Source organism: Jaculus jaculus, chromosome 12 (genome assembly GCF_020740685.1).
Source record: "Jaculus jaculus isolate mJacJac1 chromosome 12, mJacJac1.mat.Y.cur, whole genome shotgun sequence".
Taxonomy (NCBI): domain Eukaryota; kingdom Metazoa; phylum Chordata; class Mammalia; order Rodentia; family Dipodidae; genus Jaculus; species Jaculus jaculus.
In genome coordinates, this window is record NC_059113.1 from 34,119,155 (window position 1) to 34,132,689 (window position 13,535).

General features: G+C 48.5%; 1 protein-coding gene across 3 annotated transcripts in view; it reads right to left on the minus strand.

Annotated features, from left to right (window-relative positions):
* Lrrc75a (leucine rich repeat containing 75A) overlaps positions 1 to 13,535 on the minus strand; it is a 52,883-nt gene that overhangs the window by 19,639 nt on the left and 19,709 nt on the right. The window contains exon 1 of one of the 3 annotated variants that reach the window (XM_045131305.1): positions 7,932 to 7,983. The exons of 1 other annotated variant lie outside the window; for it this stretch is intronic. The gene's annotated coding sequence lies outside the window, so the exon portion shown is untranslated. Of the gene's footprint in view, positions 1 to 835; positions 854 to 7,931; positions 7,984 to 13,535 lie in introns of those variants that run through there. One more of the 3 variants, XM_045131306.1, reaches the window with a different exon arrangement.

Sequence of the window (13,535 nt, forward strand, 5' to 3'; positions counted from 1 at the left end):
GCTAGGAAAGTGTTCTACCACTGAGCTACACCTCCAGCCCCTGTTTCTGAAGGTTCCCCCATGTCACACAAATCTTGCATTATATATTTTTCTTTTTTTTTTTGAGGTAGGGTCTCACTCTAGCCCAGGCTGACCTGGAATTCACTCTGTGGTCTCAGGGTGGACTTGAACTCACAGCAATCCTCCTTCCTCTGCTTCCTCAGTTGCTGGTATTAAAGGCGTAAGCCACCATGCCTGGCTAAATATTTCATCTTGAATTCTTATTTCTAAAAATTATTTTCTTTTTTTCTTTTTTTTTATGAGAGAGAGAATATATTGGCACACCAGGGCCTCTTGCTACCGCAATCGAACTCCAGACGCGTGCGCCACCTTGTGCGCATGTGTGACCTTGCATCACCTCGTGCATTAGGCTTACATGGGATCTGGAGAGTTGAACATGGGTCTTTAGGCTTTGCAAGCAAGCACCTTAACTGGTAAGCCATCTTTCCAGCCCATATTTTTGTTTTTCTATGGTGAACTTTTTATCATAGGTGTCTCAGCCATGAACCTTAGGACAGAAAAATGTAATTGTTCTTCCTTAAGGAGGCACCACATACTCTGCAGAGACCAGGGTCAGCCTTGAAGTGTTGCTAGTGGGGTCATGAGTAGTGAGCCCCAAGGGCTCCAAGGGATGCTGAAGACCCTGAGGTTCTTGCGCAGTGCCAGGGAAAGAGCAGCCCACAACTCTATGCCCAAGCTTGAGTGTCCTACTGGCCTGGCTGAGCTTGGCAGAGCTTTCTATTTAGAGAGGCAGAGGAACATGCTTTTGGGAGTGTTAGACTAAAAACTAAGTCACCTGGTCCAGGACAGGTGACTGAATTCCAGGAGGGGCACATTCCTGTTTTTTAGTGGGGTAGTCTGAACTTCTCTTAACATCTTTCCCATGCCTGCAAGGAAAGAGGTTGTACCTTGAAACCAAGGCCCATACAGGTGACTTTTTTTTTTTTTTTTTTTTTTTGAGGTAGGGTCTCACTCTAGCCCAGACTGACCTGGAATTCACTATATAATCTCAGGGTGTCCTCAAACTCACTGCAATCCTCCTACCTCTGCCTTCCGAATGCTGGGATTAAAGGCATGCACCACCACGCCTGGCCTAATCCTTTTCTTTAAAAAAAAAAAATTATTTACTTATTTGAGAGAGGGAGGTGAGGGACAGAATGGGCACACCAGGGCCTACAGTCACTGCAAATGAACTCCAGATGCATGTGCCACCTTGTGCATCTGGCTTACGTGGGTCCTGAAGAATCAAACTGGGATCCTTTGGCTTTGCAGGCAAACACCTTAACCACTAAGCCATCTCTCCAGCCCCCAGGCTGACTTCCTGCACGGCTGATATTTTGGGCAGGAGGGGCAGGCCTAAGCCTCAGACTCTGTTCTGCTCCGCAAGCGTTGATGCGTCCTCACCCACCACTGGGGAGTGAGCCAGGCCAGCGGTGATGGACGGAGGGAGGGGAAGTGGCCCTGTGTTTTGGTGGCTACACGTGTGCACAAAGGAAGACTGAGCGAGGAGGGCAGGGGGAGTTAGGTGGATAAGCGGAGGTCAGAAGAGCCCTTGAGATTGGGGCCATGGATCTTAACATTGCAGCTCCTGGTTTCAGACAAATGCACAAGCAATCAAATTTGCTGGTGAGGAAAAACCAAAAACTAGTCTGGAGAGATGGCCTAGTAGTTAAGATGTTGGCCTGTGAACCCAGGTTTGAGTTCCCAGTCCCCACATAAGCCAGAGGCACAGGGTTGTGGCACATGTGTCTGGAGTTCATTTGCAGTGGCTGGAGGCGCACCCATTCTCATTCTATCTGCCTCTCTCTCTCCCTAATAAGGAAATAAATATTTTTATAAAGAAAAACTGAAGACCCAGGACTAGGCAATGGACTTCTTGTGCTCTTCCACACCATCCTATCTCTCTACACTTCTAGACCAGCCGAGCCCATCCTCTTCTAGAAGGTCTAAGGCAACACCACCGACTATCCCAGGAGGTGGGCAGGTCTGAAAAGATGCAAAGGCTCTGAGTGCCCTGGTGCTGGCAGTGGGTCTATCTCACTGGCTTCTCACAGTTGTTGCTTGATGTTGGGGAGCAAGGATCCCCCAGGAGGATATGCTCTGGACAACAGAGTCACAGGCAAATGCCCTGTAGCTGGGGTGCGGCTTCCAGGACTACCACAGGAAACTGCAGCCCGGGCCCGGGCAAAGGCCACTGGACACTTTATTGCTTTCTTTCTGTCCGACCCCACCTAGGTCCACAGAATACTTGGGCTGCTCTCAGGCACATCATGGTCCAAGGATTTCAGGCCTCCTTGATATGTGTGTCTCTCCCCACTACCACCGTTTCCTGGGGACATCTGTGTCACTGACTACAGGAAGCTGAATCCTGAGGAAGAGGAACTAACCAGATAGGACTTCAGGGTGTCCCAAGAGGTGGCAGGCTGGGCCACAGACCTGGGGCTCCTCTGACTGGTGGTGTCCCACGGGATCCCCTGGTATTCACCTCAGCCCTGTCTAGATGCCTGGCCTGATGCCCACACAAGAGAAATGAAGAATCAAATGCAGATGCGGTCTTCGCAGGCACTAGCCTTGGCGGGGCTGCTTTGCCATGCAAAACACGAGGTGCCCAGGAGAAACCCACCTTCCTCACAGTGGGTCTAAGCAACACATCTTTAGAAATGGCGTGCACAGCTCCTTACCAGAACATCTAGGACCTTACAGTCAATCAAAAGGTGTGCCTGAGTCACTGTTGGTAGAGGTTACACTTCAAGAAGGCGTGTGGCTGGCCTGGCCCCAAGACACTACCTCTCTGTGACTTCAGCCGCTGGGCTCAGAGGGCACAGGTACACAGGGCATCTCACGCAAGTGGGGCCCACACATGATATGAGCTTGGATAACTAGGTTTGGGGACATTTTGTAATGGGACAAGGGGCGATGGGCCTGGGGTTAAGGCTATGGGCTTCCAAAAGGTGAGGACAGATTCACATAGGAGGTCAGAACAGCATGGTCTACAGACTGCGTGGAGGGGCCCTTGAGACCCTGTGGGAGCTCTGGAAGGGACAGCATAATCTGTGTTGCGCTGGATGCGTTTTCTTTGTGTACGTGTGTGTGGTGTGTGTGTGTGTGTTCATGCAAATGCATGTGCATGTGTGCAGCCAGAGGGCAACCTTGAGTGCTGTTTCTCAGGTGCTAGCCGTCATTTTTTTGGGACATAGTTGCTTACTGGCTTGGAACTTGCCAAGTAGGCTAGACTAGACTGTCTGGCCAGAAAGCTCCAGGGATCCATCTGTCCACACCTCTCTAGAGTTGGGACAAATGTGTGTGCCATCATTCCCATTTTTTTGTTGTTCATTTTTATTTATTTATTTGAAAGTGGCAGAGAGAGAGGGAGAGAAAGACAGATAGAGAGGGAATGGGCGTGCCAGGGCTTCCAGCCACTGCAAACGAACTCCAGACGGGTGCGCCCCCTTGTGCATCTGGCTAACGTGGGACCTGGGGAACCGAGCCTTGAACCGGGGTCCTTAGGCTTCACAGGCAAGCGCTTAATCGCTAAGCCATCTCTCCAGCCCTCATTTTTTTTTTTCTTAGATAGAATTTCACTCTAGTCCAGGCTGACCTGGAATTCACTATGTAGTCTTACGGTAGCCTCAAACTCATGGAGATCCTCCTACCTCTGCCTCCCGAGTGCTGGGATTCAAGGCGTGTGCCACCACACCTGGCTCTCACTTTCTTTTTCAAGGTAGGGTCTCACTCTAGCTCAAGGCTGTCCTGGAATTTACTATGTAATCTCAGGGTGGCCTCGAACTCATGGCGAGCCTCTTACCTCTGCCTCCCAAGTGCTATGATTAAAGGCGTGCACCACCACGCCTGGCCTTCTTAGTGCAGTTTCTGTTGTTGTAACCGTAAGGTTTATATTTGGCTCATGGTTCTGAAGACTGGGAAGCTCAGTACAGGTGGGCACATTTGGCTGAGGCCTAATGCTGTGTCGTAACATGGCAGACAGCATCACATGGCATGAGAAGAGGGGACAAAGGAGCTGACCCACTCTGTAACAGCCTGCACTCAAGAAAATGAGTCTATTCCCGTTTCTAAAAAAGATACCAATCTCTTGAAGTTCCACTTCATACACAAACTCCAGCTGCATGGGCTACCTTGTGCATCTGGCTTACATGGGCCCTGGGGAATTGAACCTGAGTCCTTTGGCTTTGAAGGCAAATGCCTTGACCACTAAGCCATGCCTCCAGCCCCTGACTTTTAGATTTAAATGTAAAAATGGCCTGCTGATCAAATCTGGCATTTTGTACTTAGGAATGCACACACAAGTATACACCATTTGGTACTGAACTTGCAAGACCATTGTTGCATCTTGCTCCCCCCACACAGTTAAGACTTACACTTTTACTTTGTATTATCTTAATTTTTTTTTTTAAATTCTATGAGAGAGAGAAAAGGTGTGTGTAAGGGCACACCAGAGCTTCTAACTGCTGCAACATGCACCATTTTGTATGTCTGGCTTTGCATGGGTACTGGGAAATTGAACTTGGGCCAGCAGGCTTTGAAAACAAGTGCCTCTAATGGCTGAGCCATTTCCCCAGCACATCAATATTCTTGTGCATCAGTCTCCCAGTACCTGTTTCTTTTCAGAAGAATCCATGGGTAAGTTCTTTTCTGAAATAGGGACCATGGAAATCCCACCACGGGGATGTCACACCTGAAGACAGCCCTAGGCTCAACAGAACCTCGTCACAGTGCCGTGCCGCTTGGCTGCTACTTGGTAAAGGAGATGCATCTGCGGCAAGTGAGGTTTCTCTTTAGCTGCTTTTTCAAGCCCAGGGCTCCTGTTGGGCTGTCTTGGACTGTGTGTCTTGAAAGGTCCTAGCACACTGCTCTTCCCTTGCTAAAAAACAGTTCAACAGGGCCGGAGAGATGGCTTAGTGGTTAAGGCGTTTGCCTGCAAATCAAAGGACCCAGGTTCGATTCCCCAGGTCCCACGTAAGCCAGATGCACAAGGGGGCGCATGCGCCTGGAGGTCGTTAGCAGTGGCTGGAGGCCCTGGCACACTCATTTTCTCTCTCTCTCTCTCTGTGTCTGCCTCTTTCTCTCTTGCACTCTCAAATAAATAAATAAATAAATAAATAAAATATGAAAAACACCAGTTCAACATACAACGTACCCAACAATTCATTTAGTACCCTTGTGACAATCTCTCAAAGTCATCAAATGGGCATCTCATTCGTGATGACCTCAAATTCCTAAAATTCCTTCCCAGTATCTCTCCAACTATCTCCTTTGGGCTTCATTTTCTCAGCACCACCCCACAAACCCTCTCTTACTAATACAAATCAGCCTGTCTTCCCTGGGCTGATCCATTCCCAGATCTAAAAGCTCTTTTCTTGCCCCCAAGCCCTGAGAAATTGGAAGCTTTGTGCACTGTTGGAAGGAATGTGAAGTGGCACGGTCACTGTGGAAAGCAGCCTGGCGGTTTCTCAGAAAACATAGGATGACCCTGAAGTCCAGCAATTCCCTGTCTGGGTACACATCCCAAACTGGAGCAGGGTCTCAGAGACACAGCAACACTTCACACCACCGAGAGAGTGGACAGATGAATGAAGAAAGAAAATGTAGCACCTGTCAGCCTTGAGAAGGAAGGAAATTCTGATGTGTGTGCCAATAGGAAGAACTTTAAGGACATGACACTTGGGGCTGAAAAGATAGCTCAGTTGGTAAAGTGCTTGCCATGCAAACATAAGGACCTGAGTTCAATTCCCAGTATCCACATACCACAGTGTCAGGCATAGTGATGAATGCTTGTCATGCCAGCACTGGGGAGGTAGAGACAGGCAGATCTTTGGGACCATTCCAGCCTAATTGGTGAGTTCCAGGCCAATGAGATACCCATCTCAAAAAGAAAATGTAGATAATGCCAGGCCTGGTGGCTCACACCTTTAATCCCAGCACTCAGAAGGCAGAAGTAGGAGGAACACCTTGTGTTCAAGGCCACCCTGAGACCACATAGTGAATTCCAGGTCAGCCTAGGATAGACTGAGACCCTACCTCAAAAAAAAAAAAAAAATGTAGATAGCCAACATTCAAGTCTGTCTTTTGGGGGGGCTTGAGAGATGGTTTAGCAGTTAAGGCACTCGCCTGCAAAGGCTATGGACCCAAGTTCAAGTCCTCAGTACCACATAAGCCAGATGCACAAGGTGAGGAGTGTGTTTGTAGTGTCTAGAAGTCTTGGTGTGCCCATTCTTTTTATCTGCCTCTTTCTTTTGCTTTGTCTCACTCTCAAATAAATTAAAATTTTTAAATATTTTTATTTTTATTTATTTATCTGACAGAGAAAGAGGGAGACAGGGTGAGAGAGTGGGTGTGCTAGGGCCTCCAGCTGCTGCAAACGAACTCTAGACACATGAGCCCCCTTGTGCATTAGGCTAAACTGGGTTCTTTGGCTTTGTAGGCAAATGCCTTAACTGCTAAGCCATCCCTCCAGACCAGAAAAAAATATTTTTAAAATTTATTTATTTATTTATTTGAGAACAACAGACAGAGAGAAGGAGGCAGAAAGAGAAAGTAAGCAAGAGAGAGAGAATGGGCACGCCAGGGCTTCCAGCCATTGCAAACGAACTCCAGACGCGTGCGCCCCCTTGTGCATCTGGCTAACGTGGGACCTGGGGAATCGAGCCTCGAACTGGGGTCCTTAGGCTTCACAGGCAAGTGCCTAACTGCTAAGCCATCTCTCCAGCCCAGAAAAATATTTTTTAAAAGATTGTCTTCTGGCCCCCACATGCACATGCTCTCACATACACACCTGCCACACACAAGCACTAGCGAGAGGACGTTATGCTGAATGCAGTAAGCCAGGTACAGAAAGACAAATGCTTTATGAGTCCACTGAGGCCCTACAGCAGTTAAGCTCCTGGAGACAGCAGAATGGCGGTTGCCCAGGAACAAGGAAGGGGAACGTGGGGCCGTGTTTTGCGGATTTCGAGTTTCTGCCTTGCAAGATGACAAGTTCTGGAGACTGGTTGCATGGGGTGAATACGCACAACACTCGTGAACTCTACCCGTAACGACGGCCACAACAGGGCTGAGTTTGCAGATCAGCAGGCTGTACCTGCCTGGCATTGGCATGAGCACAGCTGGGGGCCCCATCCTCAGCACCAGACCCATTACCCCCTAAAAAGTAAAAACAAACAAAAAGAACCCCACAAAACAGAACTGGTAAATTTTTACGTCATATGTATTTTCCCACAATTAAAAAAAAAAAAAAAAAGGGAAAAGTGCCCAAGACCCAGGCAGGCAAATATAGCCACCTTCTTGTGACAGGAAAGAGAAAAGATAGGGTCAGCTCAGGCTGACCTGGAATTTACTATGGAGTCTCAGGGTGGCCTCGAACTCACAGCGATCTCCCTACCTTTGCTTCCCAAGTGCTGGGATTAAAGGCATGCGCCATCACTCCTGGCAATCTTTCCTTTTTTTAACCACCCCCCTTGCATATCATGTTAGGTTATTAACTTTTTTATTAAGAGAAAGGGTCTCAGCTGAGCTCATCTTTTAATCGCAGCTCTAGGGAGACTGAGGTAGGAGGATCACTGTGAGTTCAGGACCAGCCTGGGTCTACAGAGAGACCCTGCTCAGAAAAACCAAGGGGGAGGGGGGGGCTGAGCAAAAAAGAGAGAGAGAGAGAGAGAGAAGGAAGGGGGGAGGGAAAGAGAGGGGCAGGTAGACAGACAGACAGACACAGGGTTTCATTATGCTGTCCTGGCTGGCCCCAAACACCTGGGCTAGGCTCAAGTGATTCTTCTGCCTTAGCCTCCTGCGTAGCCTCCAGGCTGACAGGTATGAGCCACTGTACCGAAACCGTTTCTGCCACAGTGTGTCCAGTGGTGAGTATATTTCTTCTGAATTACCTTGAAAGAAGCTGGGGTCTTCCCATCTACAAACAGACTTTTCTGCAGCTTGTGTCTTCCTGCGGAAAACTGCCGTTGTCAGGAGTCTCTGCCTTCCACGTCACCGGTTTCACATTCTGTGGCACCATTACCACATTCACTGTTGCCGCTAAGAACCACAAATTGGCTAGCATTTCATTTCCTTGCAATTCTTCCTTTGATCATTAAACTCCCTTTTCATTTCATCTTGGCCTCTCTGTGGCCTTTTGTTCCTTTCCCACCAAGTTCATTTCTTTGGGAATCCTGCCATTGATCAATTTCTGAGGTCAGGTACGGGCTCCACGGTATTTGTTGTACCTCCTGGGTTCTCTCCTCTCCTACTTGCTCACTCTCAGAGGCAAGACGGAGGGACAAACTTCCACCATCGGCATGGCCGTCTTTCCCTAGGTAAGAGCTTTGTTTGGTTGAAGAGACCAGGCCTGGATGAGTACAGGCATTAGTTACTGTGACTCTGACCTTGAAGAGGGACATCTTTGCTCACCCTGAAGCCTGCATCTTCAAATCAACAGGTGCAATAATGGCCGAGTCGATGGAAATTTACAGCAGTGTCACCAGGACATTTTACCCAGCTATACTGGACGTGGGTGGTGTGAACAGTGGCCGTGCCTCCCGGGTCACTCTCTCTTCCTGCCTGTGGTCTCTGAGCTGCTTGCTCTGAATGGCTGTAGACTCGAAGCTTGGGCAGGTAGTTGGTGGGGTCTCTGCCCAAGCCAGTCTCTGACCTTCTGGCTGGTGAAGTCCTCAGGCTGAGGGAGCAAAGTGGCTTCCTGCTTCAGGAAGATTCAGATTCTTGATGGCACCGTTCCTTCTTCAACCAGCCCCTCCTGTCTGACAGACAGGAGACTCCTCTCAAATCAAATTGTCTGCCTGTCTTTGTTTGCAATTTTTCCAGCATTGGTCTTTTTCTCCTTTTATGGGGGGAGGGTTGGTTTGTCTCCTGAGGTGTGCTGGGGGAAATCAGAGAGGGGGCACTTTTTATCTTAAACCTCAATCCCACTTTCCCTTGGAAAGCCATGCCTTGCAGGCAGGGAGCTGGCGTGCGTCTCTCCCCTCCTCAGGGCGGGCATGACTCCACAGTTTCCGCATCAGCACTGCAGGCAGGCGGTGGCTCTGAATGCTAAGCAGAGAAGGTGGGGACAGCCTCAATCTGACATCGCCAGAGCCCCAGTGCACAGAGCTACCTAATGAGCTTGTAATCAAACACAGCGCGCCAGAAGGTAATTAATTAGTGTCCAGAGGGCAATCAGGAAGCTAGCTGCCTCTCCTGCAGGCTCAGGGACACCCCAGGCCGCTTCTCCTAAGGGAGGGGACCCACCAGGGAACACCAGGTGGCAGCTGGTGCCAGAATTCCCATTCCCTTCCCTGTGACATTCTAGCTTGCCTTCCAGGGGAATCCCGGGGGAAGGAGGGAAATGTCAGGTGCTGTTAGGGAAACACAGCCTGGGGAAGCCACCAGGGAGAGAGGACAGAACATCTAAGGCTGAAGGAGCCAGATCAGAGACTCGCTTTGCCTAGGTAGACAATAGTATCTTAGGGAAGAGGGGCAGAATCTTTTTTTTTTTTTTTTTTTTTTTGCTTTGCTAATTTGTTTATTGTCAAACATAACTTTTGAATCAATTCGCCATTGGTATGGAAGAATCCATTCCCAGCCTCAGGGGATTCACACAAAAAAAGTTTTTCTTTCTTTCTTTCTTCTTTTGGTTTTGGTTTTTCCAGGTAGGCTCTCACTGTAGCTCAGGCTCACCTGGAATTCACTATGTAGTCTCAGGTTGGCCTCGAACTCACGGCGATCCTCCTACCTCTGGAGGGACAGAATCTTAAAGTGTCACAGGGAAGGGAAGGGAAAGGAGGGGAGGCCTGGGGTGTGTGCACACACCTGATGTGAGAAACAGATGCGGGACGTTGTGGGTTAAACAGTAGATGCCCAAAGACATGCCTATGCCCTCATGCCTGGAACCCGTGAAAGTGACCTCATTTGGGGGGGGGAGGTCTTTGTAGATGTGATTAAGGATCTAGAGATGAGATCACCCTTGTTTGTCCAGGTGGCCCCAAATCCAACACAGGCGTCCTTAGAAGAGACAGAGAAGTGGTGATTTGAAGGCGGAGGCAGAGCTGGGAGGGATGTGGCGCCCACCACCAGAAGCTGCAAGGAGAAAAGAACACAATTCTGTTGTTTGAAGTCACCCAGTCGGTGGTAATTTGTCACGGCAGCCCTAGAAAACTAGCTCACGGGCTCAAGCCCGCACTCTCCTCGCAGGCGAAAGGAACACAGGCGCTAGGACTGCGTGCTGCCAAGATCACAGCCGAGGGCAAACAAGGGTGGCACTGCCAACAACCTTTCCATCTCCCCAGCCCTGGGACTTGTGGGGACTGTTGGCCCCAAGGTGGTCTCCGGCTCAGTATAACAAAGCATACTTAAGTTTATTTATTTGCAAGGAGAGAGAGGGAGAGGGAAAGGGAGAGACGGGGAAGAGAGACACACACACACAGAGAGAGAGAGAGAGAGAGGGAGGGAGAGAGAGGGAGAGAGAGAGAAAAGATAGAGAGAGAATGGGCACGCCAGGGCTCTAGCCATGCAAACGAACTCCAGACGCTTGCACCACCTTGTGCATCTGGCTTACGTGGGTCCTAGGGAATCAAACCGAATTCCTTGGGCTTCACAGGCAAGCCAAAGGACCGAAGTTTGATTCCCCAGGACCCACGTAAGCCAGATGCACAAGGTGGTGCGTGCGTCTGGAGTTCATTTGCAGTGGCTGAAAGCCCTGGTGCACCCATTCTTTCTCTCTCTGCCTCTTTCTCCAACAAAAATACACAATTAAAAAAACAAACTAGGGCTGGAGAGATGGCTTAGCAGTTAAGCGCTTGCCTGTGAAGCCTAAGGACCCCGGTTCGAGGCTCGGTTCCCCAGGTCCCACGTTAGCCAGATGCACAAGGGGGCGCACGCGTCTGGAGTTCGTTTGCAGAGGCTGGAAGCCCTGGCGCGCCCATTCTCTATCTCTCCCTCTATCTGTCTTTCTCTCTGTGTCTGTCGCTCTCAAATAAATAAATAAAATATTTAAAAAAAAAACAAACTAAGGGTAAATAGCCACAGAATGCTTGCCTAGCATGTGCAAGGTCCTAGGTTCCATCCCAACACTGCAAAAAATGAAAAAAAATAAAGTAAGTGCAGAATGAATCTGTGACACGGGCTCGAACGCAGACAAATCCCGAGGACCTTCTGCCAGGTGAAATGAGTTGCAAGGGGACAGCAGCTGCCCGAGTCCACTCAGATCAGGTGCCCATAAATACACACGCGCACAGGCAGGAAGTAGAACAGTGGTTGCAGGGGCTGGGGGGCCTGAAGGCTATTGTTTAACTGGTAGATTGTTCAGTTTGGGAAGATGGAAAAGTACTGGAGATGGCCGGAGGTGATGGTGCCACACTGGCATAAATGTATTTAATACACTGAAAAACAGTCCAGACTATAACTTTGTGTGTTACGGTTTGAGTAAAGTGTCCCCCAAAGGCCATGGGGATAAGGTCTGGTCCCAGGAAGTTCAGTTTTGCTTCATGATGTTTTTCCCACTGAGGTGTGCTGCAAAGCACGGGGGTCAACTGACCACATACTAAAATCTCCAATCTCTGAGCCAAAGCATCTCTCTCCTGCGCTTCAGGTATCTTATCCGTTACCGTAGTGAAAAGGTGACTGGCATATCATACGCACTTGACTGCAATAAAGAAATGAGCTCCCGGCTTTGGGAAGTGAGCAGAGGTGAGGTCCTCACTGCTTATCATGGCTGCAGTCAGAACTCGGTGTCACAGAGGAAATATGTTCTAGGGAGGCTTCCTGCTATGCTTGCTAACAGTGTGGGCAAGGATGCAAGATCCTGGGATTCACGAGGATGCTGTTAACTAGCTGGAGAGGCGAAGCTCTGTGGGACAGAAGAACACAGAAAGAATCAAGCAATAAAAACAATCTAACCCAGTGGGGTGTGATGGCGTGCGCCTTTAATCCCAGCACTCGGGAGGCAGAGGTAGAAGGATCACTGTGAGTTCAAGGCCACCCTGAGACTACACACTGAATTCCAGGTCAGCCTGAGCTACAGCAAGACCCTACCTCAAAAAAAACCCAACCAACCAACCAACCAACCAAAAAACAACCTAACCTAGTCATGAAGACATCTTATTGGAGGAGGGGTCGGTCATGGTGGACAGTGAGGGTCAGGGACAGGAAACAAGTCACTTCCAGAAGCCTGGGACTCAACGCTCCTGGGGGTGGACGCTCAAAATTGAGTGAAGGGCTCTGGAGACTGGAACTGTTTCTCAGTCACAGGTGTCCCCAGCCCTGAACCAGCTAAAATTAAACAGAAGGAAATCAAGTCTGAAGAAGCTTAGGAATGTACACACCTGGTATGCCACACATTTATGAAGTCAAGAGAATTATGCATGTCAGAGCATCTGATAGGTTCCACCTTCCAATTTAAAATGAGTAATGGAGAAATTGATTTTGGGCTTATGATTTTAAGCAAGACACTGAAGGGAGATTCAGTCAAGTTTATAATGCTTTTGAAATATGTTAGAACTTCATACTCACTATGTGTGTGTGTGTATGTGTGTGTGTAGACAGAAAACAGAAAATAGGAGATTTCAACAATTGCATGGGAGCCCAGGATGGGTGTTCATAAACTTAAGAGAACTGGGTATATTAAATTTAGAAAAATTACTTCAACGAGCTGGAGAGATGGCTCAGTGGTAAAGGCATTTGCCTGCAAAGCCTAAGGAACCCACGTAAAGCCAGATGTACAAAGTGGCGCACCAATCTGGAGTCCATTTACAGCAGCTGGAGACCCTGGTGTACCCATTTTCTCTGTCTTTCTTCTATCTCTGCTTGTAAATAAATAAATTTGTAAAAAATCACATCACAATTCTTAAGGAGGTCTGGAGCATAGTTTTGTGGTTATGCGTGTCTAGAATACCAAGGCCTAGGGTCCATTTCTAGAACTACCAAAAGAAAACTTTAAGGAAATTTAATGACCTAAGCTATAGTCACCCCACCGACACTTGAAAACAACTATTTAGCAAACAGGATAATGAAATTAGTAAGTTAACTTAAATATTAACTGATAAAATCCCTGTTTGAGGCTGGAGAGATGACTCAGCTTTTAAAGGCACTTGCTTGCAAAGCCTGGTGGCCCGGGCTCAAATTCCCATCACCTACCCTTGTAAAAGCCAAATGCACAAAGTGGCACCATGTATCTGGGGTTTATTTGCAGCTGCAGGAGGCCCTGGCACACCCATTCCTTCTTCCATTCCCTCCCTCCCTCCTTCCAAATAAACACATACTTAGAAGAAATTAACAAAAAAGAAAATCCCAATTTGGTCATGTGCTGCAAAATATTTTTGGCAATAGCAGACAGGAACAAAACACTGATCCCAGAGGATTACAATGGAGCCCAGGGATGTCACAGCCATCGCAACATCCTAGCTCACTGTATTGCCTGTGTGATACCAGCGTGAACACATTCACAGCACACCATTATATAAAGCACATAATAGCTAATATGAATAAACAAACAGTATTGGTTT